Source organism: Haliaeetus albicilla, chromosome 31 (genome assembly GCF_947461875.1).
Source record: "Haliaeetus albicilla chromosome 31, bHalAlb1.1, whole genome shotgun sequence".
Lineage (NCBI taxonomy): Eukaryota > Metazoa > Chordata > Aves > Accipitriformes > Accipitridae > Haliaeetus > Haliaeetus albicilla.
The window spans coordinates 2590118-2617271 of NC_091513.1; the positions used below are offsets into that span (position 1 = coordinate 2590118).

The 27154-nt window shown below is 39.9% G+C and overlaps 1 pseudogene; it reads right to left on the minus strand.

Moving 5' to 3' along the window:
- Window positions 1-163: 163 nt before the first annotated feature.
- On the minus strand, window positions 164-21840 carry LOC138683145 (poly(A) polymerase gamma-like; annotated as a pseudogene).
- Window positions 21841-27154: the final 5314 nt, after the last annotated feature.

A 27154-nucleotide genomic window follows, 5' to 3' on the forward strand; every position in this document is an offset into this window, starting at 1 on the left:
ACTTTTAAAAAGACTAATAAGGATAACTCTTACAAGAATATATTTGGGAAATGAAGACTGAAATAAGTTAAACTAAAAAGCATATTTTTGTTTACATCAACAAACACATAGAGTATTTGTGTGAGGTAGTCTGGGCACTGGAACAGTCCGTTCAGCTTTCCAGTTAGTCCACTGAGTAAAACCCCTTCAAAATTATGTTGTCTGTAGATCTGCTGATGACATCTTCTGGATTGCCACCATCTTTGCTGAATCCTGGCCAGTTAACTAGAAGAACAGAATACACAGGCCCAGAATAATTGCTATGCTAAAATTACCCTCATATTTGAGTACAGCTTCCAGTCAACACATTAAGTGTATTAGTGGCCATTCTTAAAACATTTAGACAAGACTACCATTACCACACGGCAATCTCAAGCCTCGCAAAAAGTCTTATTACCCAAACCTTGAAATCTGTACTTGAAATATTCAATAGTAGGTAACAGTTCTGCAAGCTGATTCTTTACAAGTATCAAAATTGAGCTTTTTCTAGTTGTTCTTTGCCTCTGCCTCAAATCAGAGGTCAAGCCACACAAACAGCTGTTTAAGGAGAGTTATGTATAGCAATAAAACAAATCAAGCATTAATCGAAAGCTTCCACAAAAACAAGATTTAACTAGCAACTCCACACTGTCATGTCAGCAGTGGACAACCTATTGAGTAGGCTGCTGATTTCTAAAGCAGCAAACCTATCAATATGCATTCAAAAATCATCTGGCAGAACAAGATTAGCTCATACTTTTAAATTTATAAGATTCATATCCACTTCATTTTGAGATTTTTTTTTTTTCCTGAATTAAGAACCGCTTCCAAATAAGTCAGTTCATTCAGCAATTGGTCAGTGCAGTAATATACAAGTACAGTAGTATTTAGAGACCCTGCCACCAGACCAGAAACAGTCACTAGTGCCAGATCTTGGAAAAAAAAAATTGTTTAATAGCTATACAGTATATTCGAGACAATTTCTCATACCTACATCCTAGGAAAACTATCATTATGCTTAAATTTAGATTCCTGAATCCACTGGGGATGTATATATACATTTCTTCTCAGTTATGTCATTCATTGTACATCAATAATTAATTCTACTTCAAACACTCCCTGGCCTAGACCCCCCTCTCCTTACTTTTTCTCTGTCTACTAGTTTTTGGGGGCATTCTTCTGATGTAGGTGAGCAAGGTCCTTTAGTGGTCAGTGAATAAGGTCATTTAAGTGCAGCATTCTTAGGATCTGTAATTGGAGTCCCACTTAATTCATGCTGTCCTTGGACAAAATGTGATCCGCATGGAGAAACTGTGTTATGTCCTGGAATGGTGCACCCAACTGGAGCTCCCAATGTTCTTATTGCAACTGTAGCCTCCAGTTCTGTAGGAGACACTGAGCTTCTAGAGTTCAGCCATGAAATTAAAGACTGGATTCCATCCGCTACTTCAATACATACTTGAATCAGTAACAGAAATGGAGAGTCCCTTGGACACTGATGGCACAGCTACATGAGGTAGCACCATCAGATTTCTGATACACAGCATTTCTGTAAAAGTCAAATGCCAGAGTTATAAAATGCTAGTTTGTAAAATACTGTACTTTTCCTTTCCAGAAAGTCCATGCAAGACAAATGTCTATCTTCTTATCTCATTGTCGCACTCTACTGAACAACAAACTCACAGGCAATCTAGAATGAGATCTTCATTTTGCTGAACTTCAGACCGCAAATTTAAACTTAAGCATTTTCTTTAGTCAGTCTCTATGTACTTGCACTGTTTTCCAGGATAGTATATCCAGCTGTCGTGGTTTAACCCCAGCCAGCAACTAAGCACCACGCAGCCGCTCACTCACTCCCCCCCATCCAGTGGGATGGGGGAGAAAATCAGGAAAAGAAGTAAAACTCCTGGGTTGAGATAAGAACGATTTAATGGAACAGAAGAGAAGAAACTAATAATGATAATGGTAACACTAATAAAATGACAACAGTAGTAATAAAAGGATTGAAATGTACAAATGATGCACAGGGCAATTGCTCACCACCCGCCGACCGACACCCAGCCAGTCCCCGAGCGGCGAATCCCTGCCCCCCCACTGCCCAGTTCCTATACTAGATGGGAGGTCACATGGTATGGAATACACTGTTGGCCAGTTTGGGTCAGGTGCCCTGGCTGGGCATGAGAAGCTGAAAAATCCTTGACTATAGTCTAAACACTACTGAGCAACAACTGAAAACATCAGTGTTATCAACATTCTTCACATACTGAACTCAAAACATACCACTGTACCAGCTACTAGGAAGACAGTTAACTATATCCCAGCTGAAACCAGGACACCAGCACTCTGTACTGCTTTTCATGAATGTATCTGCTCTACCCATACAGGCATCCAATTTTTTTTTTTTTTTTAATGCTACTGCTACAGTACCAAACAGTCTGAATACAGAAGGCATTACTCATTTGGTAGTCTTGGGCTATTACTCTCAAGATTACATATTCCTCCTGTGCTGAAGTAGTTTATGAACAAAGAGACTTCCCAGGAAGTGACAGACACTTTTACTGCACAAGTTCTCATACTGCTGCACCAAATCATCAGCAGCTCTAGTGTTTCTGTGATCAAGATCAGCACTTCATTAGAACATGCTTGGCATTAACCATTTTTTTTGTTAGAAAGAACAGCTACCTACTTATAAAACACTCCAGCTTCAAGTTACACGCTAACCTAAGGGGAACTACATTCAAGACCAAATAATTGCTCTGTTATCATGTTCTTCTTTCTTCCTATATGTGTTCACATACACTGAATTAATTTTTTCAAGGATTTCTTTAACCTGTCTCTCCCCATGTGCCCAAAGGAGATGACAGCTTTGTTCCTGAAGCCATTAGAGCGCTCCACATGCTTATGAACAACATAGATTCAACACAAAATCCTAGACCTCATTCACATTGCGAGTCAGTTAAAAAGCAGCTTCTTCACAGTTTTAAGGTTATGGTGCTAACCTTTATCTCTCTGCTGTAGAAGTGTCCAATTTAGAAATCTTATTTAAAGAAGAGACATTATCTGGTGTTCTGGAGTCTGTGTCTCTGGAACTGTCCAAACAACTTCCATCTGAAGAAGTCCTTTTGCACTGAAGCCCACTAGCATTTTGACTAGCACCTAGCATGCTTTGCTGAAACAACAACAACAAAATAATGAAGTAATTATTAAAGCAAAAAAAAAATGCCAGAAGAGCCAAATTTTTATTATACCTTCTTTCTTTTCTGTAAGGTTTCTGCAGGCAAAAAATAGTGGAGATGCTTTCTCTTCACATGAGCTGCCTCAATCTTCATACCATCCTTTAGCATATTGAGGTTGTTAGCCTGGCTGGAAACTAACAGGAAATTTAGCGTTGTAGCTTAGTGGGAATGTTTGCATTAGGTATTTGTCAAAGTTACACATGGTTTCTTTAGAAGCAGCAAGCCTTTAAGTCTGTCCAGCCCAAACAAAGAATAAGAAGTTGTCCCAAGATGAACGTGACCCAAGATGCCCATTTCACATCCAGTACAGACCAGGTATGTAATAGCTATTTAAGTTCAAATATACATTTATGTGCTCAGTTACAGCTGTGGTTTGCTAATCATGCAGCTCACATCTGAGCTGATTTTAGCCTGAAGGAGATAATACTCCTTAACCCTTAGTTTTCTGGTTGAAAATAGATCTAGAGGAATTTCTGAATCAACCCAACTGTGCTCAGCTGATGAGAGACCAGACACCTTAATCAAGATTTAGACTAATTTTTTTGTTTGATATTTACTGTGGTGATTGGGGGGGGGCGTTTCACTAATTCGGGTGTTAAAACTCTATCTGTCCAAGACAGTCTAGATTTTAGGGACATCTGACTTATCAGAACCACCACAATTTAAACCAGTTTTTCTTAATTGCCTGCAAAGAACCTTTTATGCAACTAAAAAATGCTATACTAGCACAGAAGTTATTACAGAATTAAGTCACATTTAGGTAAGTTTAACAAGCCTATCATGAGCATAACTGGAAAGTCAGCTTACTAACATACAGAGTGGGAATCAAAGTAAGGACATGCAACAAAAACAAAAAGGCTTATAAGTCTTTCTACAGGAGACCTAGAAGTGAAATAAAAGCACACATATGAACATTCACACTGGTATGAACAGTTGCTTCAAAGTAAATTCAATAATGTTTTTATGGAAAAGTGAGATAAAGTTCATTTAACAAAAGCCTTCCGAACTATGAGCCTTATACTCTTGAGCCCATCAACTTGCCCTCTAGAGATATTCTCTCAAAGTCAAGGCACATGATAAAAGCTTTCTTGCATGTAACTACTGGCCACTCCCACATTTGCCAAGGGATATCACACCTCTCAAGAAACACCTTTTCTGTTCAATCTCTCTGGATTCAAACCCTGTATCTGAAACATATTGTCGGCTGTGCTTCACTAAACTAAGAGCACACAGCTATGCTAATAAAGTTTGTGCATAGAAATACAGGATTTAACATTAGTTCTAGCCTCTTAGCAGTACATAAACCTTGTTGACATAATTTACATTTGCCACAACATTGAAACACAGTGCCACTGGATGTAACGTATAAGACAAGCATCAGTTCAGAGAAGAGTACAAGTCTGAGGAAGTCACCCCACCTGGCTTGAAACTCAGACAAGAGTTTTGATGCTTTTTTTCTGTGTTTTTCTCATATCCCAAAGCATGAGCTAAAAAGAAGGTCAGCTTTTACTGCATTTACTCATGTTGTCTGAGCAACACAACACACAGCTCATGCTGGTACCATGGATAAATGTTTGTTTGAACTGATGAAGAGTTTAAAGGAGCCCACCATTAGAACTTTTTGCCCAAACACACTTGTCACTTCAGAAGAGTAACCTGATTTCCTTAGTTCATCATTATGATAGCTAGGCATGAGCCTGACAGCACACATGCACTTCTGAAAGGCACAAGAGCAGGCAGCTTGGGAAGAAGCAAACAGATTGTGGCAAAAAGACCTATACTTTCAAATGACTGCTCACCCCAAAATCCCTTTATTCTAGCATTATCTAACAACACTTGAAATATTACTTTATTTCTACATCTATCAAAAGTAATAATGGAAGATGAACATGAAGATTTACATGCGAGACTGCATGTCATTACAAGGTGACCACTCACTGCCTTTCAAAGTTCTGGGATGATATCATACATAAACTGTTATTTTGGAAAAAATACTCTCAACAGGCATTAACAACTTATTTTAGAGACTGATACAGTTAATTCCCACTTTCAAAGTTCAGCAACTGACAACTGTTTTTGACAAGTGTAGCTACACCCAGTAAATGGACATCTCCTGGCTTCACATCTGACTGTCCACCTCATGAATCGCAGTTCCTTTGTGAGAGTTTACTATGATCTGCAGAGCAGTTATTTCACGTGTGGTATATGGTATAGGACTTTAGTACACACTTTTGTTTCAAGATGGACTTACTGTGCCAAAGTGTCAAAACAGTATGTTTTTCAGGCTAATCTTCTATGTATCGCGCTCGGTAGAAATATCTAATAGCTAATACCAGAAGGAACCACAATTCACTTTGTGAAGCAACTTGCACTAGAATAAAAAAATGAAACCCTACCAGACTAGAGCAAAATATAGGCTTACCTTTGAACGACTGTATAACATACGTTAAATCAACGTTAACACTTGCTGCATTTTCCACTTTCCTAAATACAATTCCAGGAAACCACATTGACATTGACACATATCCACTCCTAAAAAGACAGATTCACAAATCTATCATTTATGCACAGATGCCAATTATCTGGATGCTAGTATGTACTCTCAAGAAGGGAGTAAGCAAAACAATTTAGTTGTATGCAGCAGCTAAAGATTAGAGTCAGCCCATACTTAAGTTCTCTGAGAACTCCTCCCTGAAGTTCTCCCTTCTTTAAAAAGATCCTACATGCTCAGAACCTTACCTGTGAGGCCTCATACCTACAAAACAGTAGGTACGTAACCGAACATCTCTCGCAGGTAAGCTGAGGTGAATGAATACAAGCAAAGTGCAATACTGTTGTGGGTTGACCCTGGCTGGATGCCAGGTGCCCACCAAAGCCATTCTATCACTCCCCCTCCTCAGCTGGACAGGGGAGAGAAAATATAACGAAGAGCTTGTGGGTCGAGATCAGGACGGGAGAGATCACTCACCTGTTACCATCATGGGCAAAACAGACTCAGCTTGGGGAAAATTAACTCAATTTATTACAAATCAACCAGAGTAGGGTAATGAGAAATAAAACCAAATCTCAGAACACCTTCCCTCCACCCCTCCCTTCCTCCCAGGCACAACTTCACTCCTGGATTCTCTACCTACGCACCCCAGCAGCACAGGGAGACGGGGAATGGGGTTTATGGTCAGTTCATCACACGTTATTTTCTGCCGCTTCATCATCCTCAGGGGGAGGGCTCATCACACTCTTCCCCTGCTCCAGCGTGGGGTCCCTCCCACAGGAGACAGTCCTCCATGAACTTCTCCAATGTGGGTCCTTCCCACGGGCTGCAGTTCTTCACAAACTGCTCCAGCATGGGTCCTTTCCACAGTGTGCCGTCCTTCAGGAGCACACTGCTCCAGCATGGGTCCCCCACGGGGTCACAAGTCCTGCCAGAAAACCTGCTCCGTGGGCTCCTGTCTCCACAGATCCGCTGGTCCTGCCAGGAGCCTGCTCCAGTGCAGGGTTCCCACGGGGTCACAGCCTCCTTCGGGAACCCACCTGCTCTGGTGTAGGGTCCTCCACAGGCTGCAGGTGGATATCTGCTCCACCGTGGACCTCCATGGTCTGCAGGGGGACAGCCTGCCTCACCAGGGTCTTCACCAGGGGCTGCAGGGGAATCTCTGCTCTGGCGCCTGGAGCATCTGCTCCCCATCATTCTTCACTGATCTTGGTGTCTGCAGGGTTGTTTCTCTTACATGTTCTCACTTCCTCTCTCCGGCTGCTGTTTCTGTCCCAGCAACTTTTTTTCCTTATTAAATATGTTATCACAGAGGTGTTACCACTATCGCTGATTGGCTCGGCCTTGGCCGGTGGCGGGTCCATCTCAGAGCCGGCTAGTATTGGCTCTGTCAGACACAGGGGAAGCTTCCAGCAGCTTCTTATAGAAGCCACCCCTGTAACCCCCCCCCCCACTACCAAAACCTTGCCACACAAAGACAATACAAATACATTGGCCAAACTGTATTTCAGAAAAGTAATGAAACTCACTGTTTACAAAGTTCTCATCTGCCAGGGAAAGACTGGCTTTACATGTGCAATAGATAGAAATTAATTCCTCTCCAAGTTTCCAACTAGCACACGAATTTCAGATTCAACAAGGCCAATCCTAATAAGAACAAGAGCCATTTACTCATTTTTAACTGTATCCAGCACATTTGTTATATGCCTTTTTACAATACAATGCTAATACAAAAATGCTAACCAGTCAGTAAGTAGTAAGTTTCATTCAGCTGAGCAGATACTGGATATTTATATCACACACAGTATAGTTTGAGAAGTTTCCAGTGACATTTGAGCTTTAAAGTTTCCAAAGACAGAGGTAAACAAGTTTAACTTGTACTCTTAACGGGTCAGATACAACACTTCAACATATGACCTATGATGAAAATATCAACAAGAAGCAGATTCCCAGCAGCTCTGGCTGCATTTTGAAGAGCAGCAAAACTCCTTTTTGCCCCTAAGATCAAGGAGAGCAACAGTTTAGAAAAGGCTCAAGCACAACTGTTCAATTACACCTGAGTAAAGATGCAATTCTTCCTGCAGATTGACCTGTGAAAAGAGTTTACCCTTTTCCAGGCAAACTCAAAAAATATAGTTCCTTTAATAAACAAATGATCTAGTCAACACAGTCTCAACAGAAACTTGCCCAAGAAATGTATCATGACCAGAAAGGCTCTTCATTTAAATGAAGTACTGGCATTTTACCCTTTTACCTAAAACACTGCTAGCTTTGAAAGCAGTCAGAACTCTACGTTCTTCAAAAGTATCTTATGTTGATGAACAACAGAGATGTGTCATCTATTCCCAAATCCATTCAAGAGTTGGTGAACTAAACTTGTTCTTATAGCAGACAAACTGAAGCAAATTTATCTTCTGCTTTTCATTTTCCCAGATGCAAAACTAAGCCCCATTTGCTGCCATTTCTGTCACTGCAAAAAACATCAGCTTTTACTGGAGCCAGAACTTTCCTCATCTTTATTGTGAGATACGATAAACTTTGTTCACTTAAAAACATTTCACATCAAAAACTATTTGGCTCTAAGCCCTCTGCCCATAACTCCTTGTTGTATACCTAACTGCAACTGACATCAAGCTGTAGCTGATACGATTTTTAAGTGAACACATTAAAAAGTTCAGGTAAAAGGTATTACCTATTAGAGCTATTTTTAAACATGAGAGAAGATGTCTTTTAGAGGTAGCATAAGAATTAAATTATTTGCCTTAAAGCGCAAGCCAAACTTTGAAGTATAACCAAGGTGCCCTCAGAACAGTGGTCTGTTACACAGAGCTATTTCGCTTGCTTACTTGAGCAAAGCAGGTAAAGTACTCATTTCTTAAGAGTGAGAACACCACATACATTAGAGTACCTTAATTCCTCACCGTTTCCCCTTATTTCAAGATTCACAGTTAGTCAGCTGGTTCACACAGGTTAAACAAGTTATTATTGGTGTATCTCCTTTGAGACAGTGACAAATGTCATGTCGTAAGCAGTCATTTTCTCTCACTACAGTTGAAGTGGTTCTCACATTACATTTCACAAAGTAGATCAGCACCCCTGCAATGTACCTATCCACTACCAAGCGTGCTGAGATGATAATTTTCAGCACTAAACATAAGATGCCTGAGCAAACTACTAGATTAAAAGTTTGTAAATACTATTTATCAGCATTCAGATGCTCTGTGCAGACGGTCAGGTTTCACCTAGATTAAACAGCCTTGTTTCACTTCACTGGAGAAAAGGAGGCTCTGGAATAGGCTGACTACATAACCAGAGCAACTTAGCATTGAGTGTAATCTAGTCCTAAATTAAATATTACATCCAGTAAAAAAGTTATGAAACCAAGTCTTCTAAGGCTCTACAACAGTGGTCTTCAAAGTGGGGGGGGGGCAGGGTGTATGCCGGGGGGTGTACACCAGGGGGTGCACAAGACAATCCACTGGGTATGGGAAGAAAATACTAGAACTTCAGTAATGTGTATGTAACTTGTAAATAAGTAGATATATACTGCAACTATGTGTTTAATTTTTTTTTTTTCTCTCAGGACTGCACAAAAATCTGGAGACCACTGCTCTCTAACTCAGTAAAAGATCTAACTCTCCAGTGTCCACTACACATCTGATGACATCAAGTAATCCCCGTTTACTTCAGACTCTGCGACAAGGAACATCTTCCTAACTGAAGCAGTGTTGGGTAAGTAGTCTCCTTAGACTCCTTGCATCTGCTTCTCCAGATGACACAGAGCATCTGACCTTCAGGCATATGCACACTAACCCTCTTTGTTCCTTCTCATCATGACTTAGATCTTTAGGTTAACTTCTGAAACAGCAAGATTTATGTTAACTTCCCTTCACAAGAAAGCTTTCAGTTTTGCTGATGAACTGTCTACTTAACTTGGTACTGTATTCCATGCCTAGTTGCAGAGTTGAATGCTTTATTTTTGTTAACTGTATTAACTAATGAAGTGCAACACTGAACTGAGTGTCAATTATCTATTGAATCCACATTCAAAGCAAGTCTTACCACTCTAAGTGATGCTCTTCAGTGGAGGCACTAGCAGTCAGCACAATACAATGTCTAGAAGAAAAGAAAAAATAATATCCTAGCTCAGGACTTTGTATTCCTTCAAGTGAAATCAAAACTGCCTTAAATGTATAGAATGTGACTTCCAGACATGACAGATTATATCCTGCATTCGGCACAGTATTAACTGAAGAAAAACTGATTACACCCTTTATAATTGCATTCTGCTACATTCTAAGTATCAGAGTTGATTTCTTTTAATAAAAACAGTGTCAGTGGCATAACACATATAGTTTTTCTCTCTTCCCTCTACTTATCCTTACCGAAATTCATATGACTACCTCCAGTTTCTGAAAAACAAACACCAATGCCATCTTCTATTTAGACTGCAAGCTAAAACTATCTATGCTAACCAGTAAGTAAATAATTTCAAGTTCAGATAACAGATTTCATACATAGTTGTATTTCTGAAAGAAGTTCTGTGGTTCAAAGAGCTTTGGTCAGTCCGATTTTCCTTGGAGAATCTCATTTGTAACTGCAAGACCTATAATTAAGGTTGAAAAACTTATTACTTTTTTTTTTTTTTAAAGACTAGCAGAGCATGATATAAACTTTATAAGATAAAGGTTTTGAACAATGATTGACAGATCAAAAAGCAGGGATTCCCTTGACACAATGCAGGTCTACTACAACAGTTCATTGTAAAACTGGTCCCTTATTGCCTGCAACAGATATACTTCCCAGAGAACTCTTCTGCCTAAAAGGGCGGAACACCTCGCAGAATATAACCAATTCAGATAATGTGGTTTCATAGAGGAAAATTTATACTTTTTAATCAATTAATATGCATGGAAAGAACTTTACCATGTTTTAACTCCTCTACCGCTACCGCTCATGCTGATGTAGATACGTTGTATGTAGAGTTCTGCTGTGGATAGGCTGGGGTAATGATAGGCATTACATGATATCGGTCTCATCAGTTCACCTATGATGTTAAAACAATTGTGCTCAGCACCAGCAGCTTAGCTTAGAAGAAAGTTTAAAGGCTTCCAAATTCAATGTCTACATACCCTAGGGTCCCATACTGGTAAGTTAAGATTGCTCTCTTCGTGTTGTTTCAGCAATACAGGTTTTGGCCATTCCCTGTATAAGAAAAGCCAGTAACTAACTGTCCATTTAAAACTCTGCCATGTAATTCAGGGTAGGATTGAATGTTGTTGGTGTAAATCTTATATAAAGAACTACCACAAAAAGTGTAACTACTTTCTGCAAATTAAAATAGTCATAAATAGCTCTTACCATTTTGAAAAAAAACAAGAACGTCTTAATCAGAGTAGTAGCCAAAGCGTTTGGCTAGAGCTGATACATTCTTGCTACTAGCATGGCCCAGGAAACCCTACCAATGAATCCCAGCATGTTGGAGTAAATGCCACATCATACAATGGCTATGCTGTCATTAGCCTGTAGTCTTTCAATACCCAAGTATATTCCTTCAAATTTACAGCACCAACCTCACAATCTATAGAATACCTAGTACACTTCAGCCTCAAAGTCAGTTATTTTTTCAGTGCAATGAGGCCAAAATTGTTGGTCCTCACAGCGATGAGAAAAAGAATCATTACCACACCACTTCCCAAAATACTGCTACTCTGAAATTTGCCTGCACTGCTACAGCTACTGCTTCATCCAACTTCCCTTAAGAAAAAGGTTCTACCATTCTTCTAGCACTTGCTCTAGTCACATGCGCAAACAGTATTTTCTTATTCCTTATGTATCGAGCTTTTATACTTCACTTGGCATTTTTATCCTTTGTAGTCAGGTTCCTGATAAGCAACGCAGCACCTTGTCCTGTAGGCACTCCCCTCTTCTCCCCACTCTACCCTCATTAAAAAACACACAGAATCTGCCCCATGGGGGTAAAAAACTGTTATTTAAACAGCTATCCAAAGCTGAAGGAATTCTAATGTTATTATTTTTTCAGCATGAGGTACCTCTGAAAAGTTTAAAGATCACAAACAATCACATTACTCACATTTTGCCCACAGTTTAATTGCAGTGTGAGCCAGAAGTTCTCTTTATTTGGCACTAGGTGTAGTGTTTCATCAGTAACTCTGCAGCCTGTAAGAAAAAATGTTGAAGCACAGAACTTCCTAGTAACATCTTGTCCTGGGTTCAGCTGGAATAGAGTTAATTTTCACAGGAACCTGGGAGGGGGCACAGCCAGGACAGCTGACCTGAACTAGCCAAGGAGGTATTCCATACCATGTGACATCATGCTCAGTACATAAATGGGGAGCGGGCTGGGGGGGCTCTCGGCTTTCAGTGGGGGAAGTGGCGGAGCATTGGGTTCTGGGTGGTGAGCAGTTGCACTGTGCACCACTTGTTTGGTATATTCTTTTATTAGTACCGTTGTTGCTGTAATGTCTTTTTTTGTGTTGTCCCAGTAAATTGTCCTTATCTCAAAGCTCAAGGATACTTTTTTTTTTTTTCCTTTTCTCCTTTCTGATTCTCCTCCCCATCCCACTGGAGGGGGGCAGGAAGAGTGAGCGAGCGGCTGCGTGGTCCTTTGTTACCAGCTGCGCTGAAACCACGACACAGGTACAAGTTGTTTTTATGCTATGCTGGATCAATAACTTACAGTTTATCCTTCAAGTCTATGAAAACAAGTTTGGATTACTTGCTTTGTATTACCTTAAAAATTAGAGATTACACGTAACTTTCAGTATCACGTCAGGTAACTGGTGCCCTCAACAGCTTTTTCATACTTTAGACTGCAGCCAACAATTTTCAGTAAGGCCCTTCCACAGGATTCCGAAAGCTAGGTTTCTTTCGACAGCCAGGAACAATTAAACCAGTGAGTGTTAAACAGTGAGCAAGTCAGGCTTCAGTATTTTAAATTTGGGGTTGGTTTTTTTTGTTTGTTTGTTTTGTTGTGTTTTTTTTTTAATGAACTACCACACATTCTTCTCTATCAAGTGCTCTACCTATTCATCTGAAGTAGTTTCTGTGGCAAACTGGAACAATGTGCACACCCCAATCAAAGAAACATGAAACACAACTTGAAACATCTAAATTTCAGCCCACTCACCACCTCCTCAGATCTCAAGTATACAGGGGATCAGTTTCTGCATCTTGTAGAAACTTGGGTTGTGTAATGTGCATTCCACACCAATTTTAGTAATATTTTCTTTTTAAAGATGTGTAAATATGCTTACCATTTAAGCTTCATATACATCTTATATCCAGGCTTCTGAGATGTGAGTCATCTCTGAGATCAAGCTTATCAGAAACAGTTGGCATAGACAGTCTTGCAAACATGAGATCAATCTTAAGAGGAAGAAAGTGCCAGCCATTAGAATGCCACACAGTTTGCAAACAGCACACTAGTGGGGGACAGTCATTCAAGTCTAAAAAGAAAGGTTAACATTTGTATTTAGAATTATGTGACTATAGATACATCTCCCGAGATTTATTGACCAGAAGACTCCATAAAATTTCTAAAAGTTCCATATTTTATTTACAAAACCTTCATTGCATCACCCCTTTCTTTTTAAGCTAGGGAAAGGAAGAGGGGTTTTTAAGTTGAAAAAAAGATTACTCTAGACTTAGAATTTTAATTAAAAAGGAACTTAAAATTAATCACAGAATTAAGACAAGTTCAATCACCTCAACTATACTTCAGCAAAGGAGAGAGCATTTTCTTTAGGCAGTAAGCCCTTTTGATCCTGAAGTATCTGGGGTTTAGTACAGTCTGAGGCAAGAAAATTATTCTGTGAATGTCTGTACCAGATAAAGGCCACAAAAAGGTCACTGAATAAATGTCTTCATAATAGTGATACCAAGCAGTAACTTGCTTAGGTATTAGAGCATGCAGGTCTTTATTAATTGTGTAAGAAGTATTCAAGATACCAGGATTCCTGCAGCTGACAAACCTAGGCAGGAGTCAAATGAGTACTTTTACTTTCCATTTTCCAGATTGTTTGTCCCATGACCACTTCATTTTGGATTTGCAGCAAAACATTTAGTCTGCTCACATGTTTCACACAGTGAACTACACTATACGCATCCCTCTGTAGAAAGCTCACTTGTCAGAGCTAAGAAGAGTTAGCAAGGACACTTCCTCTGCTCCCACTCTGCACGATCCTAGAGATAAATGCTATTCAAGCAGGCTACCTTGGTCTACAGCACAGGTTTAGAAAAAAATGTCCCTGATGCTCCCATGCCTGCCAGGCTTCCTAGGGGCTTATTTTCCTATAAGCAATGTATTCTCCTGGGATAGGTTGTGGTCCAAAACAGCACAGTCACAGGTCCCTGGAAAAGTTATCCTATTCCAAAGCACGAAAAAAATTTACTCACTTAAAGAAAAAAAATGCTTACCTCAAGGCCATCAAACTCAAACTTGACAAGTGGTACATATGCATCTTCAACTGCCTGTAAAGGAGAGGATAACTGTGTAAGAAAAAATGTTTTGCTACTTTAATGTTTCTCCTAAACTACGATCAAATGCAGAATTTACACTGCTAACTACTCAGTATAAAGACTGAGCTGCTTCCAAACCAAAAAAAACTTATAATAAGCTGCAAGCAGTATAGCACTAATACAGTACTAATACTAGCATTCAGAAGTTATTTAGCCAAGAGATTCAGAGGCTGATCATGTATTGTAATGAACAAACAGTGCACAATGAGCCATCAGTATCAGAGGTTGTAAGGTACTTACCTTGGTGGTGAGGAAGAAAAGCAAGAGATTTCCATAGCTATCTTACTACTGGTTAACATCCAGAGAAATCTAGAAAATTCTGTCCACATTTGACAGCGTGCACAAGCCTCCTGTATTTTTATTTTCTACCATGCCTGAGATGCTATCAGCTACCTTATGGGACAATTTCCAATTTTGTAGACCACTTGTTAGAGCTGTGCCACAGCCCACTGAGTCTGTTTTCAGGTGGCAGTCTTCTAAACGAAGGCTCATTAGCTATGCATATGAAATCTTTCAAAATGTCTGTACAAGGAAGACTAGGCTGACAGAAACACTTCTCAGGAGTTTGGTTTTATACGCAAGGTACACAACATAGGCACCGAGGGTGATTTTACAAGGCAGTTTTGCACGTTCGCAGCACAGCTCCTATTAACTTTATGTAAAGTTGACTGTGTATCTCTTCTACAAAGTCTCAGGCTGAGTCTCAGAAACCTTTCCACATCACATTCAACTTGCTTAGATCTCAGGCTGCCCCTTCCTCTACCTGCATGCAGTTACCTTATTTCCAAGCCCCTTACTACATCTAAAGTTAAAGCAAGGCTCCTAGGGACAATCTTGCTTTTTGATACTATAGCCAACTCATTCCCAAACCATGGGTAGGGAAAAAGTGAACCACAAAGAGTCTTATGTGATGTACAGTCATTGGGGAAGGGAACCAAAAGCTTGACTTCAACATTTTCATGCTGCGTAAAGAGTATTTTAGAAGGTACTCAGAAACAATTCCCTTTTTAATTTTGGTTTGTAAGACAACAACTACCAATATGAGTCTTCAACATGAATATTCTTATTGTAGGAGTTGCACAGTCTATCAAAGAGAGAGCTTACTCACTCTTAGATTTTTTATTTCCTCCTGATGTTTGAGTTTTTCAAAGAACGACTGAAAGAAATCCTATCTTTCTACATGTCTAGGAGCAACACAAACAGCATCTATGTCAGCACCTGCAAAGAGATTCCATTTCTTCTGTTACCATTGGAAGACACTTTCAAACATTAGAACTATGACCAGACAACAAAAGTTTACCTTTACTGTGTATTTCAAGCCTGTAAGAACCACACATAAATATTTTGCCACCAACATTTGCTACTGCTGAAGGGGAAAGATTCTGTGGGTAGAAGAGAAAGAGTTTTCTGTAGAATGTAAAATACACATTGAGCTACGTGCAAGTTTAACTAGCATGTAAGTTATTTAGAAAGACTACAACAGCCTCCATAAACAATGTCTTCTCCCTCCCGTACTGAGTTGTTAGTCTAATAGACTGATACTGTTTTTCTGAAGTGAGTGCTTGCAGCTCACAAACAAAACAAAAAAAAGATGAGTAATGTAGCAATCATTTCATCAATTTAAACAAACTAAGACCTACTATCAGTCTTCCCTGCAGCCAGCCCACATAAATTAACACAATCTAAGAGCCATACCAAAGGCAAGTCTAGTGTAATAATGCCAAACTAGATTGAGTGCTGTAGGCTGTTTGGGGCAAGATTATTGCCCATTTACCATCTTTCTCACCCCACAATATGTTTTTTCAGCTTTCTTAACTCCTACAAGTCAACTGATGGAGCCAATTCACAAATTTATTCAGTGCCCCAAGGACTTGAAGAGCTTGATCTGAAGTATCTTTTATACTTTATTTCAATGACAGTTATTACGGATCTCCTTGATACTTAAGAAAGTTAAAAGTTCAACTTCAGCATAAATCCTAGTTTCTTTAAAAGAAACAAAAAGGCTTCAGCTGTTTTGATAAGAATGTATCAAAAATCCTTACCTTGCTCTCACCAAGTTCTGAAATCCATTCTTTGACCAAGTTATTCAGCTTACCAAGAATGACCAGCCTGTAAAGAAAACTCATGTTAAGTTTGCCCTAATCGCCCCCCCGCCCAAGGAGATCAACAAATTTGACAGTCTTGTTATACCCATGGTTCAGTTCTTCCTCATCTTCAAATACCCCAAATGCTTTCATCACTTCAACCAGCTTCTGAGTATGAATGCAATCTCTATCCTTAGGAGGAGCCAAGCTAATTGGAGAAGTAATTCCACAGTGCCTTTGAGGCTGGTTCTGCAGCCTAAGAGTACTGTGGGAGACAATAAAATACTGAAGACTCCATAAAAGAAAAAAAAAAAAACAAACCAACCACCTTACTGGAAAACACCCTTCCACTTAACCGGTTTCCAAATCAGCTTCTGTTCTTTTGCCCAACATTAACATAAATGAGGAAAAAAAGATCCTGCTTATGGTTTTTAGATAACTTGACCTAACTTAGAAGTCACAACTACTTTTTTAAAAAAAAATTGTGGATATAAGAAAAGATCCAAGTTGCTACCCTCTTAAGACAGCTTATTTGCATTGCGCTAGAGAGTTATAACTGATTGCCAGGAAATGAAAAGGTTTGAAGTTCACGAAGGGTGACACTACATACAGCACAAGTTTTGGACATAAATGTGTTTCATATCAGTTTTGATTTAAGGATATTCCCATCAGCTTCTTGCTAACATTAAACAAGACAATTTAACACTGGCTTCTTTTAGTTCAATGTCTTTGCTGTGCTTCTACTGATTCTGGAAGGACATTATAGTTTATTGTAGAGGAAGGACATATAACAAAGTGGTCTGTTAAACAGAGTTGTTACAGCAAATTCAGCATTACCTTGGTTTCGTTTACAGAAGAGGATGAATGAAAACATCAACCAATCTGCAGCTAATGTTGCTAGCAGAGCCTTGTGCTTCTAACACAGTGTTCAATTTTTATAGTTCAGAGGCGTAGCTGTACATACATCTGTTTTAATCTAAATCCAAGAGCTGTATGTCAGCACGCAGAGCAGCACAAGTTAAGATCTGTTTGTAGAAGGTGCTCAAATCTGCTTTAACTAGCTCACTGCCCAGTTAGGTTGAGCAGGACACCAGGCACCTGGGTTTGGAGGCCCACAGGGTTACTGCCCCTGGAACTCCAAGCACAGCAAGGCATCATTTTCACCTCCAACCCTCCACTTGCCCTGTCTGCTTAGACTTCTTTGCAATCAGAAGCAGCACAGGACTGACATGGCAGGACAACATTAAATTAAAAGCAGCATGAGCTTTTTTTTTTTTTTTTACACCATAGAACCCTTGCTTTAGAAAGGGAAAAATGGAGAAAGAAACCCCTACTTTGCATTACCAGCTGAAAGCAGGAGAGAGAAAGGAGTGGGACAAGGAAGTGAGGACTGTACTTAATGGATCAAGGGTTTCTACAGAAACACTAGTAGCAAAAGGGGGAGACACATTAAAAAGGTCTCTACAACTCATCATGCTTGTCAAAGAGTCCATATCCAACCCCTAAGGCTAAAGGGATTAATGATGCCTTTATTCAAACCAGACATTTTCCTATTTCATATATGGACAACTTCAAATATTAGCTGGGTTAGTCGAGAGATGCTTAGAACTATTTAAGGCATCTGACCCACTTTGGCTGGAATGGGATGAGGAAGTGCTCAAAGGACAGCTTCAACACTTGATTTTAAAAAGATTGCTTATTGCAGCTCCTTATTTCTAATTGTTGCCTTTACTCTTCCACTGAGGAAAGATGGATTTCTCTCTCTCAGAGTAGCTTTATCCAACTATAGACATGGCTTTTAGTCATCTAGTGGGTTCCCTCCGCCTCCCTTCTCTATGAGCTCATTTTTCAAACTTTTTTCTATGCGTTTTCCAAAAAGCTGGAGCGGGGGGGAGGGTATTAGAACTGTAGTCCTATCAACTAGTCTCCCCAGTCAGAACAGCTGTTTACTTGCAAGTGTAACTAGGCCTTGACCTAATTTGCCTTGCCTTGTTTATAGGCATTGTCAATTTCCACTTTATAAGTAAAAATAGTCATAATTAATATTTTCCTTCTTATGATATCATTTTCATAACAAATACAGAAGGAAAGCTTATGTTTAATTGCTGTGCATTACATCTAAATTAAAACAACTACAGCAGCAACTTCTTCCATGTTTTACACATTACTTGCAGTGTACAACTTGCACTTCAGAAAGTTTGCACAACACAAGAATGGGTTTTAGACTTTGCTAGCATCCAAGATCTTTCCAGGCTACAGAAGGCCACCATCTGCCTTTTGTTGCCCCATTCTTCCTGCAGAGGCTATAATTAGAGATTGACATAAAGGACAATATCGATTAGATATAGCAGATATTATCAACAGCAAATTCTCTTAGTCAAGAGTAGATGTTTTTCAGTTGCCTGCATGTATTACTGAAAATTTGATCTCACAACTTAAAAGTTGAGCAAAATGGCACTTGGAAAGCTTTACTGAGAATGACTTATGCCCAATAGAATTTGTTCCCTTTTTGGAATTAAATAAATAAATAAATATCTTACTTCTCTCTCTCAACTGTACCAGACTGCCAGGCATATACAAAGAAGAGATCTTAAAAGAGAAAGTAGCATGCATGGCATAATACCTATTCATCCATCAGCCTTCTGTTTAAATGAGAAGTCTCTGGCAGTTTAATATTTTGCCAACTCTTGCTATGATTTGTCCACCACAGTGAACAGCTCCAACATGCTTCAGTTCCAAGAGATCCTAATTTTATACAAGAAGTTAAACTGATTTGTTCCAAGTTTTGTCACTTGTTTATAGCTTCACAAAGCTGCAAGCCATTTATCCTGCATACTCCGAGAGACAACGGATAAGTTCACACTATTACAGTTCAGGGAGTTGCAGCCATCAGGGCGGTGTATGAGCCTTCACTGTGAATGCATCTCTCTGACTTATGAGGTCAGCCTGCCTCCAGCTGGGTAGAAATTTATCACTCCAGCCTTTTCTACCGTCACCACTTGGGAGGAGGAATGAATGTAAATCAGCTCCTGAACCCTCCAAATTGATAGCACAAAACAAAACAAAACAAAACCCCCAAACAACAAACAAACCAAATCCAACCAAGCAAGAAAACCCCCAAACCCTGTGACGTTCACTGAAGTAACACCAGCTACACCTTCCATTCCTACTGCACAAACTCATGCTAAAAAAAGCCTGCAGACACCTGCTGGCAAGTTAAAGCACCTTGTTCCTGATGCCAGCATAAAGATAAAGCCACTTTTTTTTCTGCCTTGAAGCTGGGTTGGTAGCCTGAAAGCAGTGCCAGCATCCCGTATAGCACAGATAATAACTCACCTTCTCTCGAACTTGTTTTATCTTCTTCCACGTACACTTCCTATGCTGTTGCCTCACAATGATGTATTTGGCCTGCTCTTGTCCCTGAATTGTTATTTTCTTGCTTCCTGAATTGGAGATTTTAGACAATCTGTGGAATGGATCCTGGGTTTTGTTCTGGTTTATCTTTAAGATTTTATAAACACAGTGCACCCTTACAATCTATCTATAACACATATCTTCCAAAAGGAAGGACTGACCTGACACTGCAATAACAGATACAACAGACTCCTCTCTCTCCAACTGAGAGAAAGCAGTTTGGCTATTTGGGCTGACTAAATTGAAGAAACTCAAAACTGACATAAAATAGGAGTGTTGACTTTTCCAAGAATTTGCTCAATCAGTGTCAACTAAGTTGTTATAAAAAGAATGTTGGAGGCTGACTTCTATTAGAACCCCCAAAACTTCCTTAGTTTGGCTAAATACAATTTTGATTATTCTAGTTATACACAGTTATTAGAACAGCATTACTGGAATCTGAGGAACATACATGCCCAATGTGGCATCGGACGGATGTTTCGCCTAATACTTTAACTGCCAACATGTGCCTACACCAGGTAACATGATGACATTTACATAAAGTGCTTGTAAGAAAAAGCTATTTGTAAAAAGCTGAAAGGGAAGAAAATACTAATTTACGTCTCCTTAAGCAAGGCGTAATTGTATAAGGCTAAATTTACTTTTCAAATACATTATCTGTTGTTGTCACAGCTTACAACTCTTTAGAAACAACCTGGCAAATTCACGTCAAATTATTAGGGGGTTCTAGAAATCAATTTCTACAGCCCTGTTCAGCCAGAAATCAAAAGGGTGGCTTTCCACCTGAGCCTTTAAATGTTTTTAATTCTGATATGTAATTATGGTTTCCTCCCAAAGAGTTCCTTTTTCAGGGTCTTCTTTTCAATCAGGTACTTGAGTTTTATTTTAAATAATTTTACTGCAAGCACAGATTCCATTTGTTAAACCCAATCCAAATTAGGCCATTTAAAAATTAATGACTGCTTGTATTCTCCACAACTATCTTCTGCATACTTACTTCATTATAAATCAGCTGTTGCAGAAGTTAAGTGCTATGGCCTCGTTTAACAGCTTACAAATAGTAATACATTGGATTTCTGTAGAATACATAGAGTCCCCAGCCTGCTCTGCCACCTGCTGAGCAAATTGTACTGGCTCTCGCTGGATGACCTTTTGGAGTGGAGAGAGGAAAAAGCAAAAAATCCCATTTGGTTTATCTGAAGATCATTTTTTAAAAGACATTCTAAAGTTACAGTTTCTTACCAGTGGTGGGTATTGATTGTCTTTGGGGGCCCAGACGACTTGCTAATGCTGGCTGTCTTTGCACAGGAACCTGAGAGCCCTTGTGAATAAACACAGACAGTTGGAAAATAAGCTCTACTAAAATATAAGAATCGCTGCATATGTTGAAATAAAGCTTACCTTCTCTTCCAACGACCTGCTGGTTGACAGAGAGGAAGATGTAGAAGGTTCAGCAGCAGTCACCAGAGCAGCAGGAGGTATAACAGTATTGAGTGGTGGTGGAGGCAGTGGCAGCTGCTGCTGTTGTTGCTGCCAAATCTGTTGACAGAGCCTTTTTGTGTAGCCAGCTCCACTCTTGAAGTTGTTCACAGCCTGGAAGCAGAAAAACGTTTACAAAAAAGGTAAGATGAAACTTCAGCAGATATACGAACAAAAGCCTTCAAAGAGGAAAACTGCTTGTGTATTCCTGTAAATGCTATCAGTCCTAAAAGAAACCAACATACAGATATTTGAACACATCACATTAAACACTGATATTAATGACTGGTAACTCCGAGTAACTGTATGTAATGTACTTCAGTGTTAACACCGAATTTGAAAGCGAGGCAATCATGTTAAACAAAAGTGTGACCTGAATTTGCCAGGTTGTCTCTAAAGAGTTGTAAGCTGTGACAACAACAGATAATGTATTTGAAAAGTAAATTTAGCCTTACACAATTACGCCTTGCTTAAGGAGACGTAAATTAGTATTTTCTTCCCTTTCAGCTTTTTACAAATAGCTTTTTCTTACAAGCACTTTATGTAAATGTCATCATGTTACCTGGTGTAGGCACATGTTGGCAGTTAAAGTATTAGGCGAAACATCCGTCCGATGCCACATTGGGCATGTATGTTCCTCAGATTCCAGTAATGCTGTTCTAATAACTGTGTATAACTAGAATAATCAAAATTGTATTTAGCCAAACTAAGGAAGTTTTGGGGGTTCTAATTAATTATAAAAACACATATATGATTAATAGGTGAATATGGTCTTTAATTGAGAGCATGAAGCTAGAAATGTTCAATAGTGTAAAAAAATTCTAGTATGCAGCAAATAACTATACAGTTTTGACATTTCACTATTGTAACATCTGAAGATGTAGCATAGGCTGTGTCTTGATGTTTCAACTAGTCTTTTTCCTACTATCTAGTACAGCGAGAAGTCCCCAACCTCAAGGTTAATGAATAAAACACATCTCAAAAAAACATTAGTAGGTTTGAGTTCTGAAGGTTTTAACCAACTCTTCCATGGAGAAGAATGTGGATTAAATGCTTAACTACCCGCTTGTTGCAGACCACCATAAGTCCCCAGAGTTGGCTATATAATTTAGTATGAAAGAAAGGGCTGTGGACAAACTAGACTCATTCAATATCTAACACTGTAATCACCTGCAGAATTAGCTACTCTTCTCATATTCATCCTTCCACATGTCAAGAAGATTTAACTAGACACGTAAAAAGGGGGAAAAGCTTCCTGGCTTTTTTTTCCCTTTATACAAGAAGAGCGCTTTCATATTGAGCGTATACTTAAATATTAAATAGAACTGGTAACAAAGTAATTTCATTATCTCCTCTTTCAGCTTTCAGAAAATCAGATGTGATGTTTTGAATTAACAAACATGGGAGTAACACTTACATTTGTCACAATAACTGTTTCCACAGCAGGGAATAACAGCTGCACAAGTCATTATATCCTTACAAATGAGACATAACAACTCATCTGGTACAGGATCATTGGAGGAGGAGAAGGAGGATGGCTCCTCTGGTAAAAAGGGAGGCTTTTCCTTCTTTCCCCTAGCATAAGCTTCCCTGGAGGAGGGGTGGGGAAGGAAAAAGAAACAAGTTAAAGATAGGTTTAGTTAAAGGAAAACTTTTCCAAGCTCTGGCTTTTTTCAAAGGAAGATAGGAAATGGAATTCTTCTCACTCCACATTAGCCTTCTAAAACATAGGCACTTAGTTTAAACTACTTTCTCTATAGCCACAACACTAGAAGAGGGAGGGGGGAACAATTTTCCTTCTGCAGAACTCTCCCATTCATTGGATCAACTAAGAAATAAGCTCAGACTAGAAAAGTAATTTTTGACAGCTAGAAATCAGGCAAAATGAATCCCACCTCTCCTTTGCCAGAGGATAAATGTAAATTGCAGGATCAGGATAAAGGTAGTCTCCAAGTAATTACATTTTCTAAAAGGAATAAGTCTATGTTACAGCTTCTACAAAAGAAGATCCATGATGGAAAAAAGGAAGTGCTACAAAGCGCATTTTAAAACAGCCACTCCTGTCAACACACAGTAGTTTTTTCTTAGTTTATAGCAACAGGAAGACTTCAGTCTGTTTCACACATAAGATTTAATAAAAGTCAGAAGGGGAGGAAATCTCAGTCCAACAGCTACCTGCTAAATTTGGCAAGAAGCCTTTGAAACAGAAAACAGAAGGAAAATGAACTTTCAAGAAGAACGACTCCACTGTAAACACTACCGAAATGTTTTGCAGAAACGCAGATTCTTAGCATACCACAAGTTTAACCAAATTCCAGGGGCATGAGCAGGAGGATCACCCTCTTTTAATATTAGAAAGTATCACAGATTTTCAGGTTAAGATACAATGACAGTGCTTCCTCCCTTGGAATGACAGATGCTGGCCAACTTGGTTGCATTGCCACTCAAGATATTTATGTGTGGTTTCTCTCCTTCACTTTTTGGTCGGTCCACTTAATTCCATACTTATGCATTAATAGTTGGTATTGCATATTTTTTCAGTGTTTGTCAGCATAGCACCCTTTGTATTGGGCACCTCTATCATGAAACTCCGTGGAATTGCTGTGCTTTTTTTTTAATTCTGGGAACAGTCTCGAAATTTTTCTCCTCTTCAAGAAAAGAGAGGCAGACGTACCTCAAGACTCATACTTAGAATGGCATTTCCCTGATTATTTTAAGCAGCAAAAGCCTTGAATCCTCTCCTTTCACCTAGCGTAAGGGTTGCTCAACTGTAATACTGCTTCTTCTAAATGAATATAGCCAGGATGTTCCAAAGGCTTGAGCAGAGTTTTGAATTCAAGTGACATTCTTTGGCTTAAATTCAGGTTCCTCAAGGCTGACATATGCCTTAGCTCACCATCCACTCAGAGAAGAGACACAAACCTGCTGCTCCTCCTCCAAAGCACAATTCAGAGTGAGAGCTTAATCCAGTGCTCTGAATCAGTCACTTGAGAAACCTACATTCACTGTCTATAGGTGATGGTTGAATTCATACCTCACACATATACCTTCAGTGACTAACGTGAAATGGCATCAATACTCAACCAGGGACTTAGTGTAATTAAAACACGCAAATATTCAATAGATGGGGTCAAGAGAAATGTCTTGGTTTTATACAAAATAATAAAAACTGTGAACTGCCATTAAAAAGAGTGGAAAACAGAAGAATTTCCAGTAATACTGAAGTATATAAAAATATGCATGAAAATTCACAGAGAAAGATCTATGGACGTATTTAATGTCTACGACCTAGAAAGAAAATTTCACCTTTATAATTCCATCTTCCCCTTGAATTTTAAAGGGCTTTGCAACATTGCCATATAAGCTCTGCATTTCACCCCAAGAGAAACAATTCTTTATATGAGTATTCATGTATTTGTTACGTAACTGCCAAGGTAAAACAATTAACAACTAGAGTAACACCTGAAGTCCCCCACAATCATACCCCATTTGTTGGGCAGTTCTTTATGTAGTGGCCAGGTCTTCCACAACGAAAGCAAGTATATGATGGTGGAGGTGGACCCAAGGGTTCTTCATGTGACTAAAAGTTTTTTGGGGAAAAAAGAAAAAGCTAGGCACATGTCTCTCTTGTTAAAACACACATCTCTGCACTTTATCGATAATCTTCAAAGAACAGTTTGGACATATCAACACTTACTTGATTGTATCATATTTACAGCAGGACTGTATCACCAAAGCTTTTATTTCATCTTCTTCGGAAGCACTGGCTTCAGCCAGATTGGCAGTCTGTTTAACAGGTAATTATTTGACACGCACATTAGAAATGCATTTAAGAAATGCACACAGCCAAAGTCAACACCATTCACCCCATCCTGTAAAGAGCAGCACAACGCTAGCTGAGGTTGCATGAAAACAGCAGTTTACGTAAAATATAGCTGTACTGAAGAGGTTCTGGGGAGTCCTTAAACAATTACAGGGTGTATATGTGCCTGTTAACTTACATGAAAAGAGCATCCTTGGGCACTCAAAACCTTAGGCTTTCTTTGTGCCTTACATTAAGACTTGTGTAACCAATCCAATTTTCTTCCAAGTGGACTGAAGCCATATGCAGCAAAAATTACACTATCCAGTATTTTTAAGATGATTTTTAAGATCCAGCAATGCCCACTGCTGGGGGTGAATGTGCTCAGTAATGCCCCATAAGCTGACATGATCACTTTTCTTCCTTTACTCCCCACACTTGGATGGACCTCCAGAAAACATCCATGAGCCTGGAGAATGCACAGACCTCCTGGGCTGATGTCGCATCACTGCAGGGGAAGCGGAAATGTTTCTAAGACACAAAGGTATTCAGGGAGAGACTGGGGGGGGGGCTGTTAAAGGCAGGAAGATGCTGTGAAACAGCGGGGAGTGGGAGGGTGTCATGCTGTAGTGAAATAGGTTGAGTTTTGATTTTGAGGCAGCAGAAGGAGGAGGATGTGCAGTTTAGTGCTGGGATGTGGAGATAAATAGAGGATTCAAGTGAGCCTGGGAGCTGGGACATCTTGAGTGACTGAGGAGCATTAGCAGGGCTCTGGAAGAAGCTGCACAGGTTATTGAGAATTCACAGCCTTTGGCAAAACCTCAGAAAAACAGAGCTTTTTGTTTGAAGGAGTAGTCAGTGAGGACAGAAAGTCATCCATAAAGCTTGGGACATCATGGGGTCAGAGCAAGGTGAGGAAGCAGGAGTGGTGGTTAAAATCTGCAGCGAAAGAGGCACAGACATAGAACCGTGTAGGACAGGCTGTGGTGGGGTTGGCCCCTTTGTGGGGTCAGAGATCCCCCAGCAGAACTGAAATCCTTGTCTGTTTGCCTCTGGCTGCTGACTCTTCCACTGTAGCCCCTGAGAGGACACCAGTTCCTTACAACCCCAGCACTTCGTTGCCTCCTCACCCACCTTCCATAGAGCCTGGGAGGAGTCCTATTGCTGTCCTGAACTTGGCATCATCACACACCCCCACATCTCACTGCTCCCTGGAACAGTCCTGAGCATGCCATGAGAGAAAGGATCCCCATTCCTAGGGTATGGGGGTCAGCACTTGAGCCTCCTGCTTGATGAAACACATCAAGGCCGTTCACAGCTGCCTGCACGGTTGATTTTCAACCTCTAACCAATGCCTCTGTGTCCCTGCTTCACCAGCCCCCAGGGACAGTCACCTTGTCATCTCATTCCCTCCATGATCGCTTCAACTATGGCCCTCAGTGGGACTAAATAACACCTTCAGAAACGTGGGAGACTTGCTGCTGACTTGTGCTTCTCTAGAGGCCAGTGAAATCTTCTTTCAGCATCTGCAGTTCAGGAACTTGGCACCAGAGGGCTCATTAACATGCCAAATGCCCTAACAAGCCAAGCCTCTGGGCATAACTTTCCTTCCTTCCTCAGTTATTAGGTGGTTAGTTTGAGACGTTTCTGGAGTGCAGTCCAAGTGAAAAGTTTTCAGTAACAAATATCAGTAAGAAACAATTTCATCTTTTTCCGCTTCTTATTTTTCTGCTCACACATTAAGGGATACCAGCAAACTCCAACTGATACTGACCCTCAGCATCTCCTAATGGACTCTGAATATGCAGAGAAGCCAAGACTCTGTATGTCAGACACTCTATGGGCAGTCTTTGTCCCTACCTCCAACCCCACCACTTCTCTCATCAGCCACCTGGGACTTACAGAAGCTTTGTTCAATTCTAAGCTTTCTCCACTACAGTCTGTAGCTGCATGTTTCAACCCATTGACACCAGTTGCCACCTGCTTCACTTGGAGAACAAGCTGCACACAGACACAGAAGCATGTTTCTTAATTGCCAAAAAACAAAACCAAAGGAAGGCGTGGTTCAATAAGAAATAAACCACCCTCC